The sequence below is a fragment of the Triticum dicoccoides genome, chromosome 4A (assembly GCF_002162155.2).
Source record: "Triticum dicoccoides isolate Atlit2015 ecotype Zavitan chromosome 4A, WEW_v2.0, whole genome shotgun sequence".
Lineage (NCBI taxonomy): Eukaryota > Viridiplantae > Streptophyta > Magnoliopsida > Poales > Poaceae > Triticum > Triticum dicoccoides.
This window is the reverse complement of record NC_041386.1, coordinates 429,464,474-429,481,932: the sequence shown is the minus strand read 5'-3', so window position 1 is coordinate 429,481,932 and position 17,459 is coordinate 429,464,474. Positions and strand designations below refer to the sequence as shown.

The 17,459-nt window shown below is 44.4% G+C and overlaps 1 pseudogene; it reads right to left on the bottom strand.

Moving 5' to 3' along the window:
* LOC119283534 overlaps positions 1–11,454 on the bottom strand; it is a 33,342-nt pseudogene extending 21,888 nt beyond the window's left edge.
* Between the last annotated feature and the right edge of the window lie 6,005 nt (positions 11,455–17,459).

Sequence of the window (17,459 nt, the reverse complement as noted above, 5' to 3'; positions counted from 1 at the left end):
CTCTGAAGAAGAGGTACTCGCAGCGATCAATGACACAAAAACTGACAGAGCCCCAGGACCTGACGGCTTCACGGGGCTTTTTTCCAAAGTTGCTGGCAAGTAATCAAAGATGACCTGATGCGGGCACTTAACAAATTTTGGAATCAGAACATGTCAAATCTACAGGCATTAAACACGGCGGTCATGATCTTGATCCCGAAGAAGGAGGGGGCCACTAGCCTAACTGATTTTAGACCAATAAGCTTGATCCACAGCATCGCAAAACTAATTGCAAAAATTCTGTCTCGCAGGCTGCAACGGTGATGAATCAGCTTGTCTCGCCTTGCCAAAGTGCTTTCATCCGGAAGAGATCGATACTTGACAATTTTATGTATGTCCATGCAATGATTAGAACCCTGAAGGCTAGAAGAACTCTTGCACTGCTTCTGAAGATTGACATCGCAAAAGCCTTCGACAGCCTCTCTTGGGAATTTCTCCTCGAGCTACTTTCTGCTAGGGGTTTTGGCATCAGATGGACGAACTGGATTTCAGGGTTGCTCGCAACATCATCCACCAGGCTGAACATTAACGGCGATCTATCGGAGATGATCAAACACCGCTGCGGGCTTCGACAGGGAGACCCCCTCTCCCCGCTACTCTTCGTGATCGCAATGGATACTCTGGAATCCCTCTTTAAGACCGCTTGCAGATACAGAGTGTTTGCCAGCATTGGTCGGATAAACATGCCTTTCCGAGTGTCGATCTATGCCGACGACGTCATTGCCTTCATCAACCCATCTAACTCTGAGATGCACGCGACAGTACGCCTCCTCGAAGAGTTTCAAGAGGTCTCGGGCCTGAAGGCGAATTGGGACAAGAGCGCGGCCACGCCCATTCGCTGCGAGGCGATCGCCGTGGAGGCCGCCATCGAAGGTACCAACTGCTCCTCCAAGGTGTTCCCAATTACCTACCTTGGGCTGCCCCTCTAGGACGGTCGCCTACGAAGAGAAGACCTGCAGCCAGTCCTGGACAGTCTGGCCAAGCGACTCAAAGGATGGAAGGCCAAGCTTATCGCGTTGCCGGGCCGGATCGAGCTTGTCCGAACTACACTCACCGCCATGGCCATCTATAGGTTGATGGCGATTGCACCACCGGCTTGGTTCATAAGATTGGTAGACCGGCTGCGGCGCGGATTCCTCTGGGCAGCAGATGAGATGGCACCGGCAGGCAGGTGCTTAGTGCGGTGGAAGGAGGTTTGCCGGCCATGGGAGTTTGGGGCCTCGGGGTCCACGACCTCAAGATGCAAGGTGCTGCACTGAGGGCAAGATGGCAATGGAGCAAATGGACTGACGACACGCGCCCCTTGCAGGATTTGATCATGGCCAGTGACCCAGCGGCGGAGGGCGTCTTCCGGGCTGCCACGGAGATCACAATCGGAGACGGGCGCAAGACAAATTTCTGGAGATCACACTGGGCTCAGGGCTGCCGGCCAGCAGACAGATGGCCAAACCTCTTTGGACACTGCAATGGCCGCCGTCTTTCACTCAGAGACGCAATCAGCAACGGCAAGTGGCTAAATTATGTCAAGGCCAACCCACCTCCGGTGGTGCTGCACGAGCTCTGTGAGCTGTGGGAAGTGACAAGGAACATAAATTTCACTGACGGCCTGCCAGACAACATTAGATGGAAGTGGACGACCTCGGGAGAGTACTCGGCGGCGTCTGCGTACAGGATGCAGTTCCAGGGATCAATCCCAACCAATGACAAGTCGCTGATCTGGAGCGCAAAGGCTGGCCCAAGAGCAAAGGCGTTTTCTTGGCTCCTCCTGAGAGGGAAGTGCCTCACGGCAGATAACCTGGCGAAGAGACAGATTCCACACGACCCGCTATGCCCACTCTGCCATAACGAGTCGGAAACAACACGGCACCTGATCGCGGGCTGCACCTTCTCGAAGCAGGTTTGGGCATCAACGGCAGCCTTGCTTGGCCCTCCTTTTGCTGCAATTGACATGAACACGAATGTATGCCTCAGAGACAGGTTCAGGAGACAGATCAGCTCCCTCCCGAGACGCAACAGACCAACATGGCATGCCACTTGCCTCCTCGTCTCCTGGTGCCTCTGGAAAGAGTGCAACGCACGAGTCTTCGAAGGGAAAGCCTGCGATGTGAACCAACTGGTTAACAGGATATCTGACGAGGCGAGGTGTTGGCTGTTCGCTGGACTGACGCCGATGAGCAAATTTTTCGAGCCGCCATGAATTGCCTCACCAGCCGGCTGTAACTAGACATGGTGGCCGGCGCCATGCACTGGCAGTACGTGTGAACTAGGTGTAGAGCTTACGTCTGTAACCATCTGTATGGGTTTTCAACCTCTTTCTTCATCAAGTGGAGTCATAAGAAGTTTGGAAATGTGAGTAAAGAGATTGAAAAATCAAGGTCCAGGCTTGAGGAGCTTATGCATATGAATGCAGACCGCGGCGAGATACGCAAGGAGTCCGATCATCTAGAGGAATTGTTGTACAGAGAGGAGATGTTATGGAGACAGAGATCTCGCATTGATTGGCTTAAAGAGGGAGACCGCAATACCCAATTTTTTCATAGGCGAGCTGTGTGGAGAGCTAGAAAAAATAAAATAAAAAGGCTTGTGGATAGCTCCGGGGTGGTGCATACAGATGAGAATGTTATGGAAGGTATGGCCCTGGACTATTTTCAAAACCTCTTTACAGCTGATGCCTCTCTAAATGCAGATAATGTGGTGCCCTTGTTTGCTCGAGCTATCACTGATGAGATGAATGAACGGCTTTGCTCTACCTTCACTGATAAGGAGATAGGTGATGCTATGTTTCAGATTGGGCCTCTAAAGGCACCGGGTCCGGACGGTTTTCCAGCTCGATTTTTCCAGAAACACTGGGCTATTATGAAGGAGGATGTTATCTCAGTTGTGCGGTTATTCTTTGAGTCGGGACACATGCCAGAGGGGGTGAATATGACAACCATAGTGCTGATTCCAAAGATTGATGAACCAAGTAAGTTGTCAGATTTCCGTCCCATAAGCCTATGCAACATGATTTATAAGGTGATTGCAAAGTGTCTGGTCAAGAGGTTGAGGCCCCTTCTTGGTGAGCTAATTTCACCAGAGCAGAGTGCCTTTGTCCCGGGTAGACTCATTAAAGATAATGCGTTCATTACTTTTGAGTGTACTCATTTTATTCGGCATGAGAAAAACCCGGACAAATTTTTTTGTGCCTATAAGCTAGACTTGTCCAAGGCGTATGACCGGGTGGATTGGATTTTCCTGGAGCGAGTGATGCAACAGTTGGGTTTCGATCATCGATGGGTGAAATGGATAATGTCATGTGTCACCTCGGTGAGATACACTATCAAAATTAATGGAGCCTGCTCGGATTCATTTGCACCGTCGCGAGGGCTACGGCAGGGAGATACTTTATCACCATTCTTATTTTTGTTTATTGCGGACGGCCTAGCAGCACTGCTTAAGGAGAAGGCGAGGGAGTCTCATATTACGCCTCTAAAAGTGTGCCCGCGGGCACCAGGGATTTCCCATCTCCTTTTTGCGGACGATACTCTCCTATTTTTTCGTGCTACAGAACGAAAAGCATTGCAGGTTAAAGGGGTTCTGGATATGTTTGCTAGTGCAACAGGGCGACTTATTAATCCATAGAAGTGCTCAATTTTGTTTGGGGAACACTGCCGACATGGAGATAAAGAAGATGTGATCCGTGTCCTTGATGTTCAGAATGTTAGCTTCGAGGAGAAATATTTAGGCCTCCCCACACCTATGGGGCGCATGTCCAAGGGACGGTTCCAGAACATCCAACAGAAGTTTACTAAGAGATTTGTTACATGGTGCGAGTCAATGGCGCAGAGTGGAAAAGAAGTTCTTATCAAATCCATTGCTCAAGCCCTGCCAACTTATTTGATGAGTGTATTCAGGCTTCCAGTATCAACATGCGATGACCTCACGCGGATGGTTCGGAATTTTTGGTGGGGAGCAGAAAAGGGAAGACGGAAAACGCACTGGCGAGCATGGGAGAAACTGATTCAACCCAAGTCACACGGTGGAATGGGATTCAGGGAGTTCCGGCTGTTCAATCAAGCTTTGCTAGCACGTCAGGCATGGCGTATTCTGAATTTCCCGAACAGTCTATGCTCTCAAGTATTGAAGGCCAAGTACTTTCCATCAGGTAATCTTGAGGACACGGTGTTCCCTAGTAGTACTTCACCAACGTGGCAATCGATAGTTCATGGACTGGAACTTATAAAATGTGGTGTCACCTGGAGAGTTGGCAACGGACAGTCCACACGTATATGGAGAGATCGATGGATACCAATTTATGGTAAACCAATCACGAAACAGGGACGCTGCAGGTTGAGATGAGTTTCTGAGCTTCTCGATGAGAGAGGTGGTTGGCACCTTGACCTCCATCAATATTTTTACCTGCAGATATTAATCAGATAATCAAAATTCACACTTCCCCTCGGCTTGGTGCGGATGTCCTGGCATGGGAACCCGAACGGAATGGTATTTTCTCTGTCCGGAGCGCGTATCGGTTGGCTCTCGATGATCGTCTTCGTCAATCTTCAGTTGCGGCGAGCAGGGCACCGGACGAGCGACGAGCCGTCTGGGCTTTATTATGGAGGTGCCCTGCTCCTCCGAAGGTGCGTGTGTTTGCTTGGCATGTGGCTACTGATTGTTTACCCACTTGGACTAATAAGCACCGTCGTAAACTTGAAGTCTCTAATCTGTGCCCATTGTGTGCTACCGAACCGGAGGACATATTTCATGCTCTATGTAGGTGCCCACTAGCAGTCGAGCTGTGGCGAGCAATGGCAAAACAATGGGATATTCCAGACGGCCGGAGGCTAGTGAACACAGGGACGGATTGGCTCCTCCAGGTGTTGGCGGAGCTGTCAGAGGAAGGGCGCTTGTGTACGCTGATGACACTATGGAGATGCTGGCATGTGCGCAACGAGATCGTCCACAACAAACGTCCGCCACCCATCAAGGTGTCGACCCGGTTTCTCTCCAGTTATATTACCTCACTGCTAGTCGTACAAGCCAGCCCTCATGCTGATCATGTCAAAGGTAAAATGGGAGCCGGTCAACTAAGCAAGAACAGCCCGTTATTACATGTGCGCTGGGAGCGGAAGAAGCTTGCCTGGGAGCCTCCGCCAGCGGGCTGGGTGGCGTTGAGCATTGATGGTTCTTTTTCGGAAGTGGACAACACAACAGGAGCTGGCATGGTGCTTAGAGATGAACGTGGTGCAATTATATACTCCTCCTGCCATGAGTTACAACACTGTGCAATGCCGTTGCAATCTGAATTAGCAGCTTGTGTGGAAGGCGTCTCCTTAGCCATCCAGTGGTCATCTTTGCCAATCGTTATCCAATCAGATTGCTCAGAGCTTATTAAGATGACCACTGATCAGAGAGACAACAGATCAACATATATGATGATGGTCCAGGAGATTAAATCGTTACTTCGTCAGGATAATAGGGAGTTCATATTCAAGCATGTTAGGCAGGAACAAAATGTTGTTAGCCACTTTTTAGCAAACTATGGTAGAATACAGAAGCGCACTGCAGTGTGGCTTCGGTCAGGACCGGACGAGGTACCTAACCTATGTAATGCAGACTTGGCCGTCGTTTGATGAATGAATTCTCTTTTTCCTTGCAAAAAAAAACCTCTTTCTTCATCAATGAGAATCAGCATCTAGCTGTTTTCCGTCAAAAAGGATATCCGCTCACCCATGCCATGCATACGTTAGGTATACTCCCTCCGTTCGTAAATATAAGTCTTTTTAGACATTTCAAATGGACAACAACATACGGATGTATGTAGACATATTTTAGAGTGTAGATTCATTCATTTTGCTCCGTATGTAGTCACTTGTTGGAATCTCTAGAAAGACTTATATTTGGGAACGGAGGGAGTATTATATATCTCCTCTCCCTATCAGATCGGTCTTTTGGGATAGTTGGTTGATAGGTATATATCTTAACATAAACCAACTCCGAAACAATTCTATTATTCTTCCTGGACTTCATTGTGGTATCAACTTCTTCCTTCATGCCCAGCCGCTAGTATTGGTCTCATGTGTCCAGTGTCAAATTCTATTTCCCCTACACGTATGTGCTGCTGTGTGGCCTATGTCCACAATGATGAATTGAATTTACATGCAATGTATGATCTGTTCTACCACTGATCCAACTGCGTCATCAATAAAAAAAATGCATCCTAAGAGATTACAAAAATAACAACGTGACAGGAAGGGCTTAGAGGAGCAATCTCTAACTAGTTCACAGCATTAGCACATCTGCAAAGCGCACAGAGAGCATAGTTTCCATCACACATGCCATTCCATGGAAGGAACAGAAAAACAAAACTAAAATGCACTATAGTCTTTCAACTTGTCCTAAGCAGTCAATGAGTCCATAAACTAGAACAAGCAAGATGCAAGAATGTACCTCTCCATAAATTCTTGCTGCAATAAGATGTTTCCCATTCTTGAATGCCTCATGTGCTTTAGATTTTGCACTAGCAAGCATAGTTTTCTGAAACATTGAGAGCAGTCAAATGAAATAAAGATTCAGTATCACATGTAATCCCTTCCCACATGCTCAGTAGAAAAAAAAATCTCCTGAATATACTCAATAGTTCTATCACTTGCGAAATGGCCATGAATATTTTTACTCGAATGCAGTATCACATGTAATCCCTTCCCACATGCTCAGTAGAAAAAATAATAATCTCCTCATACTCAATAGTTCTATCTCTTGCGAAATGGCCATGAATATTTTTACTCAAATGTTGAACCTCCTGTCTCCCAGATAAAATAATATTAAAAGTCAGTGTCAGCAGTTGAAGAATTGTTTGATTCATTTCATTTCCACATGTTTCTACTGGCCTAACTATCAATATCACTGATAGAACTCGGTAGTCTCTTTTGTTTCAGATATACATATCACTGATTGTGGTCTTTGGAGTGAGGTATTAAACAACATTACTGATTACCGCATCTTCCATCCACTACAGAATCCACAACAAAAACAATGAAGCCTTTACTCCAAAGCAAGTTGGGATATGCTAAGGCTACCGCTACAGAAATCCCACAAGACCACAATCTCATCATTAAAAACTAATATTTTCACTTGGCCAATTCCCTGTACTTTATTATAATTTAGAATCTTAAATGCACATCTCGACCCAAATTGGGCCAAAATCAACACTGGGGTTAATCCTGGCTAGGTTCATACTTACAAAAATTTAAACTTCACAAGAGTTCAAAACACCTAGGCATGATAATAAACCACAATCCATGTTGCATGCCACAGAATTAACACGTAAAAGATTAAAGTGTGATGTGCCATCAAAAAGTCACATGATAAGGAATATCGAGTTGACCAGTTTAACAGAACAGGTAAGTTAAATACATTTAGAATCATTTCAACTAAATCTTATTGCTCCGAAATGAGTTGGCATGCAATACATGTGACACATTTTTGCTTACCGGCTCATAGCTAACCCATTGCAGCAAGACAACTGGCATACTTGAAATTCACGATCAATCTAATTCTCAGCCACTAATCATAATTCATTACATACAGAAGGGCCAGTCAAGTGCACGGTTTCAAACTGTTTTTTCAAGTTAAGACAATGAATTGAAGAAACCCCAAATTCAGGAAATCTCACAGCCAGCAATCAAGCATGCACACTCAAACCATTAATATAAATATGGTAGTGATGTTTTATAATTATACCTTTGATGAGGGCACTGATTTTACATTACCAATGATTCCATCAACACTCCAGTCACGTACTTTAGGAATACGAGAAGTGACGGGAAATAGAATTTTGACATGTTCACGCATACCAGAACGTGCAGCAATTTCTATAGGAGTGTGCCCATACTGCCAAGACAACAAGCAAGATTAACTTCACTTGATATTTGACAAAATAAACTGCCGAAGCGGCCGAGAGCATGCAAAGTATGTAGACAACCATTGAGCAGACATGGTATAAACTTAAATACATTCTAGAGATTAGGATAAATCTGGCGCTTAGTTAACATGATCTGTCAAGAACAACATTTATACTAATACCGAATTGTTACATTATATACTATCCCAAGTTCCCAACAATTTCCAGGATGAATAAGATAAGAAGTAACTCCTGCTGATTTTGCAATCGCACCTTCATTTTTTTCTCAAACTGATGACGGTAACTTATATATTTCATCCAACAATCCAATGTTCTTTGTAAGTTCGAAATTGGTCAAAGTTGGAACTCCAAGGTAAGTTCTTCCTACTTACTCCCTCCGTCCCATAATGTAAGACGCTTTTTGACGCTAGTGTAGTGTTGAAAAACATCTTACATTATGGGACGGAGGGAGTAGTAGATAGCCTAGAGCCATTACATGCTTCTCCAAATAATCAAACAGAATAAAGTCTTGAATTTAAAATGTAGCTTCGCTGTTATGGTAAATCTAAATGGACCAAAAATGCACAAAATAGAATTCATCAAGACATTTGTTTTAAAGTTTACAAACTGAAGATGGAAAACCAGTAATATGTTTAGCAATGACCTGCTAAACGAACCGTGTATTAGAATATGTCCTGCTAAGTTTGGACGAGAGCATCCATGTAGCAGTAAGGTAAAAAAAAAAGAGCTTACACTGTCAATATCATTAGCATCTGCACCAGCCAGAACTAAGCACTTAAGGATGTCAGTCGAGCCAGCAAGGGCAGCAATTATTAAGGGTGTATCTTTACCAATACCATCCACATCAGCACCAGCCTAACAAAAGATGACAGGTTATATACTTCACAAGAACAAACATACAAATTGCAATTCATCATTGTCATAACCATTTTAGGAAAATTACAGAAACTAAGTAATATAACCCTTTCTTTTCACATTAGCACAGTAACCTGTAAGTTGATGTGAGAAGATGACATACCTCAAGCAGGAGCTTCACACATTTTAGTGAGCACGCGGCAGTAGCAATAACAAGAGCTGTAGAATCAGTACCACTCAAAGCTATCTTATGCTGTTGGGAGATGCAGAAATTAGAAATTCCATATAACTACAGTCAGCATAAAATTTAAGTAAGGGCTGAAGAACTACAGCTGAATCTGTATATATATATATTAAAAAAATGTCATTGTGAGTAGAAGCTTTTGACACAAATAAGAAATAACATAATTAGCATGTACAAACATCGCAAATTAAATGAATTAGCCTCTCATGTTATCTATTTTTTGAGGAAAATTGAAGTTGTATTGCCGATGCATTTCAGAAGAGAAGCAAGTATAGTTGAGTTACAGAGAAAGGGATCATGGCTCCCAGTGGCCCTCAAAACAAACTTAAAATTACAGCTAATCAGACTCTGGATCAGGCTCGTTTTCCCCAAATGTGCTCCAGGAGATACGCGAGTGAGCCAACAGCATGTCCTGCTTGATTACTCCAAGCACATGATCCTCAGAGGAGACAATATTCTAAGTTATTTATGAAAAGGTGATATTAATCCTATTAATCCGTCTGGGAGAAGTACCTCTGACCATTCCCCAAAAATTCAAACGAAAGAAAGGAAGATCAAAAGAATGAGTCTCCAGCTCAGTAAAGTCAATGGCCAGACAAACGACAAAGGTCGAACTTAAAAGTCAAGCATGTTAAACTTCAACTTGCCAGGCTATGTCAAGCAAGAACAGTAGAAACTAAAAGCACTGTGTACATTTTATAGTTGGATTATGTGTATGCTGGAGAAACAGAGAGCATGTTACACTCAAGTCTCTGGACTCCACCTGGACACTGGTGGGACCATTGCAATAAAACAAGACAATTCAGCACTGAAAAGGAGACTACAGGTCGATGTGTATATTCGAGAAACTGAATTGGACAAAGAGCAGCAATTTCACTCATGTTACCAAGACAAGATACTATATATTGAGACTATGTTTGAAAACTGGAGCAGGTGAGATTAAATTAGAAGGAATGAAAACTGAAAAATACAGGTGTAACACACAAGAGCCAGTGACATGAAATAAATACAGATAGGAAAAAGTTGCTGGATAGGGCAACAAATGAAATAACTATTACTGTGGACTTAACCATTCTAAGGAAACTAGTTTGTAAAAAAGGAAAATATGAGAGTGGCGCTTACATCTGCATGGTGATCCAACAAAACCTTCACAATAATATCATCATGCCCATTATTAGCAGCAACATGCAGTGCTGTCCCACCATGACTTAGTCCATCAGGGTTAGCTCCTTTTGAGAGTAAGAGCTCTACTATGTCAACGTATCCTGGATACAAAGTAGAAAATGCAAGATACTGTATATCACTATTCAACTATAGATACTTTGTTGTAACTCCTTGGTTGTAATTTAGAAGGCATAAATCAAGGCCACGAAATACATAGTCAATAGCTGGAATTGATGGAGTGCACAGAATTCAGACGCAACTGCAAGTTTAAGCTTTTGAGACTTGGCTAAACTAAATTGACAATAGCATTGAAACATAAAAGGCCAGCTAGTTCTGTTCTGCATAATGTGATGTGTATAGGGGGGAAAGGAAGGACTTTTTACATATAGTGTATACCTATACGCCCTTCAACTATAAAGAATACCCAATCAGAAAAAAATACTGGATGTCTCACTGATATATGGCTCCTCACACAAACGCAGTACACATGGAGATGAAGAAGAGTTAGGAAAGATGAGTATGTGTAGTAGATACTTATGCGTAGAGATCCATGCTACCTTGATTGGTGGCAAAATGGAGAGGCGTATAGCCCTCGCTGTTGAGCTTCTCTGTATCAGCACCATGGTCGAGAAAGTAACACACCAAGTACGCATTCTGACGGCTAATCGCACAGGTCAAAGGTGTTTCGCCTGTCAGGGACAACAGAGCAGAGAAGCTTAGCAGAAACAAAATCAGCCCATCCAAGGAAACACCTACCTGGATGAACGAGAGCTACTCTCTAATCGACGAAAGCTACTCCCTACTTATTACGGAAAGGAAAGGAAAGGAAAGGACTTGAAGGAAGGCGACGCACCCATCGGGCCTACATCATCGACATCCAGCCGGATGTCCTCGACCAGGTAGCGGCACACGGGCAGGCTCCCGCCTAGGGCCGCCATGTGCAGTAAGCCTATGCATATGCCGTCCCTCACTGCCCCCAGCTTCTCGGCGAGGCGACGGCCTTCCGCCCCCCTCCCAGCACCCTCGCCGCCTCTGAAACGTAGTAAAACGGATCGGCGCCAAAATCAGCACGGAAACAGACAAGAACCGGAAAATGGAGAAAAAGAATCGCCGGCGTATGGAGGTGCCTACTCTTGACGAGGCGGAGGTCGCCGTCGAAGGCTGCCTTGAGGAAGCCCATGTCGAAGGTAGGGTCGGCGGAGAATGGGTTGGGTTTCCAGGAAGGAAGGCCGTCGCCGTCCAAGGAGGCAGGGGGTATGATAGGCGTCTGCGGCGCCATGGCGACTGGGTTGGTGGTAGGTAGGGTTTTAGCTAGACCGGAGCTGGAAACGGGGGAAGAGAGGAGGAAGACGGCGTGGGCGGGAAAGGAGGGAGTGGAGTGGAGGCCGGGGAGGACGACGCGTGCGACCAAGAGGGTAGAAAACTAGAAATGGAAGGCGAGCGAATTCCCCTGTAGCAGCACCGGTAGAAAACTAGAAATGGAAGCCAAATAACTAGTGTTGTCTTTTCTTTTATTTTTTTTCTTTTTTAGACAAATCTGCTTCTATTAAGTCGTCACAATGTTTACAAGGATGAAGAGAAAATCACCGGGTTGACCTAACCAAATATGATGGTCAACCCTTAAATGTAAAGCATGTGTCGCTGGATTGTGAGCCTCGAAATTCAAGCTCCTAAGCTCGTGAACAAAATTACACATGATAAAAACCCTAGAGTGCTCTATGACTTCATGTATAATAGCTCCATAATTGGCTGAGCTTTGTTGCTTGATATCATCAATCATCATCTTGTAGCCGGATGCAATATGAATCTTTTGTAAATTTAGGTCTTTGGCGAGAGCTAAGGCCTCTGGAATGGCCAACACTTCTAGTGTTCCAGGATGCTTAATGCCCATAAAAATAATCACCACAGCTCCCAAAGTAGCCACCATTATGGTCTCGTCACACCGTTGCAACAACACCAAAATTCGAACTTCTCGCTACATATGCATCAGGCGAAGAGAGCCATTGTGTCGGTCTTGAGGATGGCATACGTGTGATGATCACCCTCGAAGTGTCGAGAATCTGAAGATTTGTTTGAAAAGCTACTATAAAATAATGTGTCCAGAGGAGGCTATGAAAAATGTCCCCATAGATGGCTTTCCTCCTTGCTCCCCGGACTGCCCATAGAGTAAGCACCATGCCAATAAAATCGTTGTGGGACAATGTTTCATGCATAGTAAAAACCAAGCTCTTTATATTAGCAGCCTGGTTTTGGCATATTTGTTCTACCAGCCCGTTCTCAAATAAATTCCAAACGCTTCTTGCCATTGAGCAATCCATCAAAGCATGTCTCTAAGAATCCTCTGCTCTGCATAAAACGTAGGTGACCTAGGTGGACATATTTCTGTGTTAAACAAGATCCGTCGTTTCGCAAGACTCCACAAAAAGATACCCGCCCCTTCGCCGCTCCTCCACGCCACCAAAGACCAAGGCCATCTCGGTCCCCTACCACGACAAAGCGCGTTGCAGGCGGTGATAGCCCACAAGTATAAGAGATCGCAATAGTTTTCGAGGGTAGAGTATTCAACCCTAATTTATTGATTCGACACAAGGGAAGCCAAATAATATTTGCAAGTAGTAGCAGTTGAGTTATCAATTCAACTACACCTGAAGAACTAAATATCTACAACAGAGTGATCAGTAGCACAATAATATGATAGTTTTATAGCAGTGATAACAGTAGCAATAGCAACGGTAGCAATAACGGTAGCCGTTTTATAGTGATTGTAACAGCAGCAACAGCGAATGTAACTTAACAAAGATCAATATGCGAAAGTGTACGCATTGGATCAGTGATGGATAATTATGTTGGATGACATTCATCATGTAACAGTCATAACCTAGGGCGACACATAACTAGCTCCAATTCATCAATGTAATATAGACATGTATTTCATATATAGTCATACGTGCTTATAATAAGAACTTGCACGGCATTTTTTGTCCTACCCTCCCATGGCAGCGGGGCTCATAAGGAAATATAAGGGATATTAAGGCCTCCTTTTAATAAAGAATCCGAACAAAGTATTAGCACATAGTGAATACATGAACTCCTCGAATTACGGTAATCACCGTAAAGAATCCTAATTATTGTCACTTTGGGACATGCAGACCATAACACGTAATAGGTGCATACAACTTGCAAGATAGGATCAAGAACACAAATATATTCGTGAAAATATAAAGGGTTCAGATATAAAATCATGACACTCGGGCCCTAGTGACAAGCATTAAGCATAGCAAAGTCATAGAAACATCAATCTCAGAACATAGTGGATACTAGGGATCAAGCCCTAACAAAACTAACTTGATTACATGATAAATCTCATCCAACAATCACCATCTAGCAAGGTGATGAGCATCATGAAATTGGTGATGGAGGATGATGGATGATGACGACGGGTGTCGAATCCCCCTCTTCGCAGTCCCGAACGGACTCCAGATTAGCCCTCCCGATGAAGAACAGGAGGTGGCGGCAGCTCCGTATCGTAAAACATGATGATTCCTTCTCTCTAATATTTTTCTGGACGAATAGGTACTTATGGAGTTGGAGTTAGGGTTGCGGGAGCTGCCAGGGGCCCACAAGCCTGCTAGGCGCGCCATAGGGGTGGGCTCGCCCATGGGCTTGTAGCGCCCTGGTGGCCCCCCTCTGGTATTTCTCTTCACCAGTATTTTTTATATATTCTGAGAATATTCTCCATAAATTTTCAGCTCAATCCGAGAACTTTTATTTCTGCACAAAAACAACACCATGGCAATTCTGTTAAAAACAGCGTCAGTCCAGGTTAGTTCCATCAAATCATGCAAATTAAAGTCCAAAACAAGAGCAAAAGTATTTGGAAAAATAGATACGTTTGGAACACATAAACTCCCTCAAGCTTAACTCATTGCTTGTCCTCAAGCAATTCAGTTGATAAACTGAAAGTGATAAAGAAAAACGTTTACAAACACTTTTTGTTCTTGTTGTTGTGAGCATGCCTAACTAATGTTCAAATTTTCAGCAAGGATTATGAACCAACCATGTTCATGATAACATTTAGGTCTCACATTTACTCATACCAATGACACAACCAACTAGCGAGCAATAATAAGATATCTCAGATGCCAACAATTTGTCAAAAAATCATGATATAATATGATAACATGGTATCTCGCTGGCCCTTTCTAAGACCGCAAAACATAAATGCAGAGCACCTTTGAAGTTCAAGAAACGACAAAACATTGTAATTCATGGTAAAAGAGATCCAGTCATGTCACACTCAACATTAACTATACTCAATGGATAAGAATGACAATAGTGAAGGAAATATGCCCTAGAGGCAATAATAAAGTTATTATTTATTTCCTTATATCATGATAAATGTTTATTATTCATGCTAGAATTGTATTAACCAGAAACATAATACATGTGTGAATACATAGACAAACAGAGTGTCACTAGTATGCCTCTACTTGACTAGCTCGTTAATCGAAGATGGTTATGTTTCCTAACCATGAACAAGGAGTTGTTATTTGATTAACGGGATCACATCATTAAGTGAATGATCTGATTGACATGACCCATTCCATTAGCTTAGCACACGATCGTTTAGTATGTTGCTATTGCTTTCTTCATGACTTATACATGTTCCTATAACTATGAGATTATGCAACTCCCGTTTGCCGGAGGAACACTTTGTGTGCTACCAAACGTCACAACGTAACTGGGTGATTATAAAGGAGCTCTACAGGTGTCTCCAAAGGTACATGTTGGGTTGGCGTATTTCGAGATTAGGATTTGTCACTCCGATTGTCGGAGAGGTATCTCTGGGCCCTCTCGATAATGCATATCACTTAAGCCTTGCAAGCATTGCAACTAATGAGTTAGTTGCGGGATGATGTATTACAGAACGAGTAAAGAGACTTGCCGGTAACGAGATTGAACTAGGTATTGGTATACCGACTATCGAATCTTGGGCAAGTAACATAGCGATGACAAAGGGAACAACGTATGTTGTTATGCGGTCTGACCGATAAAGATCTTCGTAGAATATGTAGGAGCCAATATGGACATCCAGGTCCCGCTATTGGTTATTGACCAGAGACATGTCTCGGTCATGTCTACATTGTTCTCGAACCCGTAGGGTCCGCACGCTTAAGGTTACGATGACAGTTATATTATGAGTTTTTGCATTTTGATGTACCGAAGTTTGTTCGGAGTCCCGGATGTGATCACGGACATGACGAGGAGTCTCGAAATGGTCGAGACATAAAGATTGATATATTGGAGGCCTATGTTTGGATATCGGAAGTGTTCCGGGTGAAATCGGGATTTTACCGGAGTACCGGGAGGTTACCGGAACCCCCCGGGAGCTATATGGGCCATAGTGGGCCTTAGTGGAAAAGAGAAGAGGCAGCCCAACATGGGCCGCGCGCCCCTCCCCTCCCTTGGTCCGAATAGGACAAGGAGAGGGGGTCGGCCTCTCTCTCTCTCTTTTCCCCCCTCCGCGAACCCTATTCCAACTAGGATTGGGGGGGGGGGAATCCTACTCCCAGAGGGAGTAGGACTCTCCTGGCGCGCCTCTCCTAGGCCGGCCGCACCCCCCCCCTTTAGTACTTTATATACGGAGGCAGGGGCACCCCAGAGAAACACAAGTTGATCCACGTGATCTTATTCTTAGCCGTGTGCGGCGCCCCCAGCCACCATAGTCCTCGATAATATTGTAGTGGTGCTTAGGCGAAGCCCTACGACAGTAGTACATCAAGATCGTCACCACGCCGTCGTGCTGACGGAACTCTTCCCCGACACTTTGCTGGATCGGAGTCCGGGGATCGTCATCGAGCTGAACATGTGCTAAAACTCGGAGGTGCCGTAGTTACGGTGCTTGATCGGTCGGGCCGTGAAGACGTACGACTACATCAACCAAACGCTTCCGTTGTCGATCTACCAAGGGTACGTAGATCACACTCTCCCCTCGTTGCTATGCATCACCATGATCTTGCGTGTGCGTAGGAAAATTTTGAAATTACTACGTTCCCCAACAGTGGCATCCGAGCCTAGGTTTTATATGTTGATGTTATATGCACGAGTAGAACACAAGTGAGTTGTGGGCGATATAAGTCATACTACTGACCAGCATGTCATACTTTGGTTCGGCGGTATTGTTGGATGAAGCGGCCCGGACCGACATTACGCGTACGCTTACGCGAGACCGGTTCTCCCGACGTGCTTTGCACAAAGGTGGCTTGCGGGTGACAGTTTCTCCAACTTTAGTTGAATCGAGTGTGGCTATGCCCGGTCCTTGCGAAGGTTAAAACAACACCAACTTGACAAACTATCGTTGTGGTTTTGATGCGTAGGTAAGATTAGTTCTTGCTTAAGCCCGTAGCAGCCACGTAAAACTTGTAACAACAAAGTAGAGGACGTCTAACTTGTTTTTGCAGGGCATGTTGTGATGTGATATGGTCAAGACATGATGCTGATTTTTATTGTATGAGATGATCATGTTTTGTAACCGAGTTATCGGCAACTGGCAGGAGCCATATGGTTGTCGTTTTATTGTATGCAATGCAATCGCGATGTAATGCTTTACTTTATCACTAAGCGGTAGCGATAGTCGTGGAAGCACAAGCTTGGCGAGACGACAACGATGCTACGATGGAGATCAAGGTGTCGCGCCGGTGACGATGGTGATCACGACGGTGCTCTGGAGATGGAGATCACAAGCACAAGATGATGATGGCCATATCATATCACTTATATTGATTGCATGTGATGTTTATCTTTTATGCATCTTATCTTGCTTTGATTGACGGTAGCATTATAAGATGATCTCTCACTAATTATCAAGAAGTGTTCTCCCTGAGTATGCACCGTTGCGAAAGTTCTTCGTGCTGAGACACCACGTGATGATCGGGTGTGATAGGCTCTACGTTCAAATACAACGGGTGCAAAACAGTTGCACACGCGGAATACTCAGGTTATACTTGACGAGCCAAGCATATACAGATATGGCCTCGGAACACGGAGACCGAAAGGTCGAGCGTGAGTCATATAGTAGATATGATCAACATAGTGATGTTCACCAATGAAACTACTCCATCTCACGTGATGATCGGACATGGTTTAGTTGATTTGGATCACGTAATCACTTAGAGGATTAGAGGGATGTCTATCTAAGTGGGAGTTCTTTAAGTAAATTAACTGAACTTAAATTTATCATGAAACTTAGTACCT